The following is an 8911-nucleotide window of genomic DNA, read 5'->3' on the forward strand; positions in this document are numbered from 1 at the left end:
AAGTATGGTTGAATTTGGGATTGATGAATCTTAAAAACTAGTTGATTTATATTTGATTGTGGAAGAATTGTGCTATCTTTGGTGAACCGCATTGGAGTTGCCCTAACTGATCCACGCTATATTTGATTGGATGGTCGGCTCCTTTTGCTGTTTGCGGACATGTCAATAAACATTTAGCGTGTCTGTTTTGGCAAACCGCATTGGAGTTGCCCTAAGATCCATCGTTACATGGACACCACATACCTCAGAAACGCCCCACAACATTCGAAAAAACATGCATGGACACTGCCAAACTTTGCCTTTTGGGCATATTACTCCCTCCGTCCCAAAATATAAGAACATTTTTGACACTAGCATAGTGTTAAAAACGTTCTTATATTTTGGGACAAAGGAAGTATATTACTGTATGAAATGATGCCCAGCTAAAACTCAGTCATCACGGTATTGACTTTTCATTTGGCATGCACATACGGAAAGCAGAACTGCAGTTATGTAATCCTTCAACAGTCAGCCGAACATTCTGTTACTAAAACATTCAACTGAAGTATTATAAGAAATGACAACAGGCCTCTCATCCACAGGTATTGAACAACTCCAAGCAGGGACATTACAAAAAACCAGCTAGCCTCAATACATAAGTTACATGAGAATATAGATGACCAGCTTTTGCTGCCAATGTCTAACATTCACCATGTCTTTAGTTTCCAGAAGCCCAGTCAAGCTAGTAGTCTGGCTGTTGCCATACATCCACAGGTATCCTGAAAGTGCAACATATAATTTATTTTTCATTTCATTTGCATATAAACTTAACATAGTTTTCTATGACCGCCGACTAAGATCATAATCAATTAGTATATTTTAATAAAGTGGGCCATGTGCAAGAAATATGTCATTTTAAGTCATTCATTTCGTGTTGCAGAAAAGTGGCTCTTACATGCAGTGGCTTCGTAGAGATAGCACCAGATCAGTGGGTTCCACCTCTCCATCTTGTCAATAAATCGCTCCAAAGTAGCACAGTCACCCTGTGTTTCAACTATCAAGTCTCAGATCAAAAAGAAATGTTAGAGCTCACTTTAGGAATACTTCTATGCGTACCTTGACAGAACCAGGCATAACAGGCCAGTGTTTGATGGCATCCTTACAGAGTCTTAAGTAGTCATACCGGCTGGTTGTCCTATAGACCGCTCCGCGTGTCTTTTCCTGATGGTCTAGGATCTCTTGGAACGGTGAGCGCAGACGGTTACTATTCAGGATTGTTGGCCAATATATATGCACATTCTGGAGTTAACCTGAAATGTCATTTGAAATTATAGAGAGCAAAAATCTAGCCTTCCTTCGATAGTCCCAGAGGTCCAGGAAACCCTGCAGTGCACTGACGTCTTTCACTCCAACATAGTTGATGAACCTTTGGGCAATTGGATCAATACCCGCTGGAGCCTGCTTGTACACTTCCTTCAGAGCTCTTCTAATATCCCCCCATAGCTTCCCCTGCCGACGCCTTCCATCAAAAGCTGACAACTTTTCAACTGAAACCATATATATATATGAAAGTTAGGGAATTTTACTAGGGAAGTAGGGATTGGGCAGTAGTCAACTTAAATTGGTTGATTGAGTACCTCTATTGATGTAGAGCAATGGAATTCCCCTTTGGCCCTGCCGGCGCACACAAATGTCATTAAGTTCAATCTTTAGAGGATAAAGTTGCTCCTCTATTAAACGTTCAAGCCCACTGCATAGATCACTGCACATATATAATCAAATATAAGTAAGTCAAATCTAGGAGAACACGCCCCATCCATGCCCAATATCAACATGAAAGAACAGAAACATATTAGCAGTTTGTATGAGGGGCTCACATTATCATTCGTCTTAGAGCACCCGTGGGAACACTCCCCTTCATGGTGGACTTAAACATCCTCCCAGCCCCATCTCCCTTCATCCATGCAGACAAGCTCCCATCAACCCATGATAACACAAATCTAGGACAACCCCAGTGATCGTAGAAGTTCTCTACAGTGACAACATTTGGATGTCTGAAGTTCTTCATTAGAGAATAAGACTCCAACTCTGCATGCCTGTCCATTAGACAATCGGATATCATAGGGCCCATGATATACTTTCCCGGATAAAACTCCCTGGAAGTGCCATCAAAATCAATATGTCTGACAGCGGACTCTTTGACAAAACATTCCCAAGGGGGAGTGCAGCTCTTGCACCCCAACACGTATGCCTCAAAATTTTGAGCCATTGCCTGAGACTTGCAACACCTCTAGCCTACCCCAACTTGTTTGGGACTAAAGGCTTTGTTGTTGTTGTTGTTGCCTGAGACTTGCAACATAAAAAAATAGCACAACTTAAAAGAAGTTCTGGTTAACTGCATTTAGACTAGTTGCATTGGAAAAAAAATTGGGATAATAGGATATAATATCCTAAAAATGTGCAATCAGTTAAAGGTCCTCATACAAACGAATGGGGCCCAGATGTAGTACTAACCAAATGCAGAAATGTCATTAATTGTGTAAATCTGCAATCAATGAGAAGTATGCCATTTCATTAATGTTGTGTTCGGATGTCTGTATTGGAGACCTCTGTATTGAGTTGGTTTCTCTTTCCAATTCGGAGCAGAAACTTTAATGAGAATGAATACGAATTCACATGTTTGGATGCTCATGGAATTGGGCCATGGAATCTCAATACCAAATCCTGTTCGGATGACATACTATGGAATTGCATATGCTTTGTGTTTTATGCATCAAATCAAATCTGCACAATTTCTGAGTATAATTGAATGATTATATAGCAATAAAAATGAACAAATATTCTAGAAAGGCATGACGACACCAAATAATATTCACACATCAATAGAAAATAAAACTCTAAAAACAATAATTGCGCCAACAGAGAGCAAATTCTTAACAAGACCGGTACAGCAACACATAGTTCACATATGGAGTTTCCAAACTCACAACTAAACAACAACACATAGTTCTAAATTTAGCATCACCGGACTAGTTCAAATAGGTTCAGGTAGTTGATCAAGGCAAACTGGAAAGGAACATTTGGATAAATTTAAGGCAACACTAACAGCCATGACTTCCTCATTTCCATGGGCAGCTCCATTAGAGCTTCAAACAAACGCTCATTAAGAATCAGCTTCCCATATGCCCGTAACATGTCTGGTTCTGACAAGTCTGGTATCAACTGAAGTAGTACTTTCCTATGGTGAACCAATTAAAGTTAGCTAACAATTACATGGAGAAGAAAGTAAATGTCAAGAGATACAATCATACCCTGAGGTACAACAAATGCATCTTGACGGTTGTCTCTCATTGCATCACGCAACACTCTGGAGTCAGATGAAGATCCCTCCCAGCAAGGTAGAACATAAAGAAATTTCATGCTCCAGTCAACCACACCTAGCATGTTAGTGCTGATCGCTTGCTTTCTGTTCCTATATCTTCCTTGGTCAGCCAGAACGACAGAAACAGCAACATGACACCCATCTAGTGCTCCCAATGCATCACCAAACCACTTCCATTTGTAATCATCCGGAGGCTCGACGGATGGATTGGGAAGCTTGATAAACTCCCCACTTAGGGAAAGTATGGCTGTTAACACGGAGGAGAAGTGCCTACTGATAGTGTCTAAAGAACGCTTGTATGTGCCCCGCAAGATCCTCATTTTAAGACCATGTCCAACAACCAATAAAAACATAGCCATTACCGAATACCATATGATACAACTACAATTCATACACACCATATGAACACTATATGACCAGCACACAATTTTTAGTAACATAACCATGCATCATTCAATCTATATGACCAGCACACAATCTCAATCAATATAACTACCACACAATTTTTAGTCACATAACCATGAAGCTTGTACCTTAACTCAGCCTCTGGTGTTCCCCTTATCAGCAACACCTGCAAAAAAAAAATGAACATGTTGTCACTAATTCATGGGAACAGAACATGTTGAAGATGGATAGCAGGGGAAGAACAGAACAAGGGAAGAAAAAGAAGGGGGTCCAGGGGAGAGGAATAAGAAGATGGAAGAGGAAGGGGAAGAAGAGTGCAGAGGAGAAGGGGAAGAAAATAGGTGGTGGAGGGGCTGCGCCGGTCAGCGAGATGCCCGAGATGTAGGGTGCGCCGGGCAGCGAGATGGACGGTATGGAGGGGGTTTAGCCGGCCAGCGAGATGGGCGGTTTGGCGAGCGCGCCGGCCAGCAAGATGGAAGGGGCGGAGGTCGCGCCGGCCAGTGACACTGGTCAGATGCAGGAGCTGCCGCGGCTCGCGCGGCAGAGGAAGGAGCTCCGCGGGTGAGGGAAAGGGGCGGCGGCCGCGAGGGCTTGCAGGTCCGCCGGCACCGGAGAGAGAGGGAGGGGGGAGGGCCATGGCGTGGGGGTCCATACCTGCGCCGCCGCCGGCTCCTGGGATTTGGGGTTACGACTTGGGTGGCGAAGAAGACCACCGGGTTCCGGTTGAAGCAGCAGGTCCTCGCGGCGCAGGCCGTACGACGTCGGCGGAGACGGAGAGGCAGGGGGGCGACGAACGGGGAGAGGGTTTTGGGCAGCTGGTGGGGGCGGCGGCGCGGGGGGGGGGGGGGCTCGCGTAAGGGCCCGACGACCAATTTTATTCACTGATTGATTTGGGCTGATTACAGTTGATTTGAAACTCCTGTGGGGTACTCAAGTACCGAGGAAGATACATATGTTTCTGTGGAGATTAGCATGCCATTCTATCCCAACTGAAGATGTGAGAGCAAAGAGAAATATGGCTACATCGAGTGCTTGCAGCTTGTGTGGTGCGGAGGATTCATGGCGACACTCGCTACTCGACTGCTCGATGGCCAGATGCGTATGGGCATTGTTTGATGGGAACTGGCAGAACACCTGTGCGAGACGACGGAGCCTAGCGCGAAGCAGTGGTTATTCACAATGATAGACACGTTATCGCATGCAGCGAAGCTATCAGTAACCCTTTGGACAATTTGGTGGGCGAGAAGGAAAGCAATACACGATGAAATATTCCAGAGTCCTGCAGCTACTCACCCGTTTATATGCAGTTTTATCAGATAACTTGATATACTTTCAGTCAAAAAGGTCAAGCCGCAGGTAGCCAAGGTGGAGCACCTCGCCCACGAGACACGTAGCGGGGCGAACATGGCCGTCTTCAAGCTCACGGCTTGGACTACTAACCCGGACGCGATCCCGCGCTCAGCCGAGCTGCTGCTCCCCGAAGACGATGCGGTGGAGTTTGATGCTGACCAGACCGCGCGGATCGGCTGGCGCTTCGCCCAGCGCGCTTCCCGATTCGCATTCACCTGGCCGAGTGCGTGGACTACCGCCGGCCAGTGCCACCGCCCCCCCCCCGGCAGCAGATGACCCCGGCGACTCCAGACGTGTCTCCCCGCCCATCCCTCCTCGCTGGCCGCAGCACCACCAGTTCCCGCCCGCAAACCCCGCACCCCGGCCACCTCAGGCCAACGGCGGTTGCCGGCGCCACCGCCGCCGTACGTTTGCGCCGCCCGCATGCCGTACCTAGGAAGGTATCCTCGGGGCCCACCCTGGTGCTGTCGCTGGCACCAACAGAGTCTCTGCCCTGCTGCGTGCAGGCTCCCCCGCTTTGGATAAAGCAGGACCCCACCCTGACCCCGCCCCAGCGCGTGATCCCGTGACCAATCAAGATGATTTGGAACCCTGTGATTCAAACAGGCTGACCGTTCTCACCGTTTGCCCAACCACCACGCCTGTTGCGCATGGGCCCTCGGCCCCACTCGCCTCGGATCTGATGCCTCCGGTGCCTTCCATCCCGGTCGCGCTGCGCCAGGTGGCTGGTGGGGAAGCGGGCTGCCCAAGCATGCCCCCCCCGAGTCTCCCTCGTGGGGCCGACCTTGACCGTTGTCACCCTCTGCGCGACCTCAGATGCGCGCTACCCGACAGCCACGGATCACGCGCCAGACGCCCCAGCTGATCCCTGCCCCGTATCTTCCTCGGGCGCCATGCCACTTGATTTCTCCCCGTCAGCCCATGATCTGGCGGTCCTGCAAAGCGCCTTTGGCACCGCCCCCACCGAGCCGCAGAGGATCCCAGGCAACCCCAGTCCCTGCATGCATGCGGATGCTCCCCGGCCTAGTCCTGACCCTCCACATGGCATGGACTGCGACACCACCATGCAGCCCCCACACACCTCTTCAGATGGCCGGCTTTCCACCACACCTTGCATTGCTTCATCTAGCCAGCCAACATTGCAAGTGTTCCTGGGTGGCATCCAGACGCACACGACACCGATTCTCCCTACACTGACCACGCGTCGTCGACGCCTCGAGCTACCCCCTTACTTCACTCCTCGACGCAGCGACCGCATTGCCAAGACGGACCATGGTCTTAACTCCGAGGCCAGGGCAAAACGAGTGCTCCTCCGTCGATTGGGCATCATTAGGGACAATGAGGCCGTATCTGAGGAGGCACTCCAGCGCTATCACAAGCTTTTCAAGCGCCCTCTGGCGGGAGACATAGTCCAGGCCTTCGCGGACTTCTACGGGTGGAATGTGCCCACCAACATTGCAGATCTGCTCGCTCCGGAGCCCCCGCTAGCTCAGTATTGCCTTGTCGAGGTCTGACCAGGCTTGGTCTCGTACCACAACGCACCCCAACCTCTTTCATGGGTACGCAGCTTAAAGTAGTTTTTTGGAATGTCCGAGGACTCAATAGCCGGGCCAAACGCACCGTTGTGCGCAGCGCGCTCTCCGCTGAATCTCCTTGTATTGTTTGCCTCCTTGAAACTAAGATGAGTTTGATCTTGTTGCCGACCGTGGTCGAGACCTTGGGCCCGCAATTCCAGGACTTCTTCTTCCTGCCGGCAGATGGGACTAGGGGCAGTATTCTTCTGGCTTGGCAGCGCGATCTCATAGCTCTGTCCCACCCATACATAGGCGAGCACCACATCAGTACGCTTGCGACCCCCCTGTGGGAGACCAACACTGGTGGCTCATCGGAGTCTACGGACCGCAGGATGACCTCGCGAAGATAGCATTCCTCTCTAACTTGCAAGATGAGTGTGACACTTGTGCCGACCCATGGCTCCTTGGGGGAGACTTCAATATGATCCTCTCGGGCGAGGACAAGAATAATGATAGGCTCAACAGGCGCATCATGAACCGCTTCAGGTGCTTCACCTCAGATCTTGAGCTGCGAGACATCTACCTTCATGGTTGACGGTACACTTGGTCGAATGAACAAAGGCGACCTACGCTTGTTCGCAACGACCGTGTTCTATGCACTCCAGACTGGGACTCAGGGCACCCGCACTGTGTTCTCCGGTGCTTGGCGTCAACTACTTCAGACCACTACCCTCTTGTGCTCGATTGCATGCCTCGTGCGCACGACCGCCCGCGCTTCCACTTCCAAAGCTTCTGGGTCAAATGGGATGGATTCCATGACGTCGTCTCGGCTGCCTGGAATGATGTTGAACCTGAGCCCGACCCCTTCAGACGGGTCTTTGCGAAGCTCAAGGCCACGGCGCGCAGCTTGCAAAGCTGGGGCGCGAGGAGACTTGGGGACGTCTCGTTGCAGATCCTCCTCGCAAAGGAAATAATCACACGCCTCGACGCTTCTCAGGACATCCGGCCCCTCTTCGACACGGAGTCCTGGCTGCGTCGCAGACTGAAGGGAGCGTACCTTGGCCTAGCATCTCTTGAGAGGTCCATCGCGCGCCAGCGAACCCAGTTCCGTTGGCTCCGGGATGGGGACACGAGCACTGCTTTCCTTAAGATCCATGTTGCGCATTGAGGGAGTCCTGGACTAAGGGGTCCTCGGACAGCCGGACTATATACTTTGGCCAGACTATTGGACTATGAAGATACAAGATAGAAGACTTCTTCCCGTGTCCGGATGGGACTCTCCTTTGCGTGGAGGGCAAGCTTGGTGATTCGGATATGTAGATTCCTTTCTCTGTAACCGACTTTGTGTAACCCTAGCCCCCTCCGGTGTCTATATAAACCGGAGGGTTTAGTCCGTAGGACAACGATCATAATCTCATAGGCTAGGCTTCTAGGGTTTAGCCCTTACGATCTCGTGGTAGATCAACTCTTGTAATACTCATATTCATCAAGATCAATCAAGCAGGAAGTAGGGTATTACCTCCACAGAGAGGGCCCGGACCTGGGTAAACATTGTGCCCCCCGTCTCCTGTTACCATTAGTCTTAGACGCACAGTTCGGGACCCCCTACCCGAGATCCGCCGGTTTTGACACCAACATTGGTGCTTTCATTGAGAGTTCCGCTGTGACGTCGAAGATAGGCTTGATGGCTCGCCTTGTTATCAAGGACAATATCACCTCTGGGGGAGCCCTGGCCTCAGGGCAAACCCTCCGGCTGGGAGGCTTTACCATGGCCGCCCGTTCGGCCATCGGGCCGACGGTGACTTCTCAGGTCATCGAAAATCGCCTCCGCGTCAGCTCAGAATACTCTGAGCAGATGAATCCGATGGAGTTGTCGTCTTTAAATGAACTCCTGGATCGCATCGCTGCCTTGGGAGTCCCTACGGACTACGATCGGATTGGGCTTAAACCCGATCAGAGAGAAATTGAATCTCCACCGATCACCCATTAGATAGCGGTGGTGGAGGAACAATGCGACAACTCTCCCTCTGTATTGAGGACGAACTATGTTCGGATTTCCGAGCTCACAGAGCTGGATACCCGCCCACGGGCAGACACGCCCCGTATTCCGAACCTAGAGTTGGACTGTGGGCCTGAAAAATCGGTTGATATTCTGGAGCCCGAGCTTTTAAGCTCGGAAATTTCTCAAACTTCGGATCTCAGATTGGGTCAGGGTTTGGACTTAAATCCATCCGCCCACCCCAATACAAGCGATCTTACCCACATCAAACAGCAATCCCAG

At 50.3% G+C, this 8911-nt stretch overlaps 1 long non-coding RNA gene across 3 annotated transcripts; it reads right to left on the reverse strand.

Moving 5' to 3' along the window:
- Positions 1 to 416: 416 nt before the first annotated feature.
- LOC109753367 (uncharacterized) lies at positions 417 to 4771 on the reverse strand. 3 transcript variants are annotated; one of them, XR_002230485.4, is made up of 7 exons: positions 4421 to 4771; positions 3895 to 3932; positions 1857 to 2328; positions 1617 to 1741; positions 1096 to 1526; positions 935 to 1022; positions 417 to 758 (listed from the first exon to the last, which is right to left on the reverse strand). It is a non-coding gene; the product is annotated as an uncharacterized lncRNA (long non-coding RNA). The 3 variants fall into 3 exon arrangements; XR_012203294.1 differs by having other exon boundaries at positions 1857 to 2322; positions 4421 to 4657; XR_006670593.2 differs by lacking the exons at positions 3895 to 3932; positions 4421 to 4771 and adding an exon at positions 3291 to 3886 and having other exon boundaries at positions 1857 to 3217.
- Between the last annotated feature and the right edge of the window lie 4140 nt (positions 4772 to 8911).

This window comes from Aegilops tauschii, chromosome 2, assembly GCF_002575655.3.
Source record: "Aegilops tauschii subsp. strangulata cultivar AL8/78 chromosome 2, Aet v6.0, whole genome shotgun sequence".
NCBI lineage: Eukaryota > Viridiplantae > Streptophyta > Magnoliopsida > Poales > Poaceae > Aegilops > Aegilops tauschii.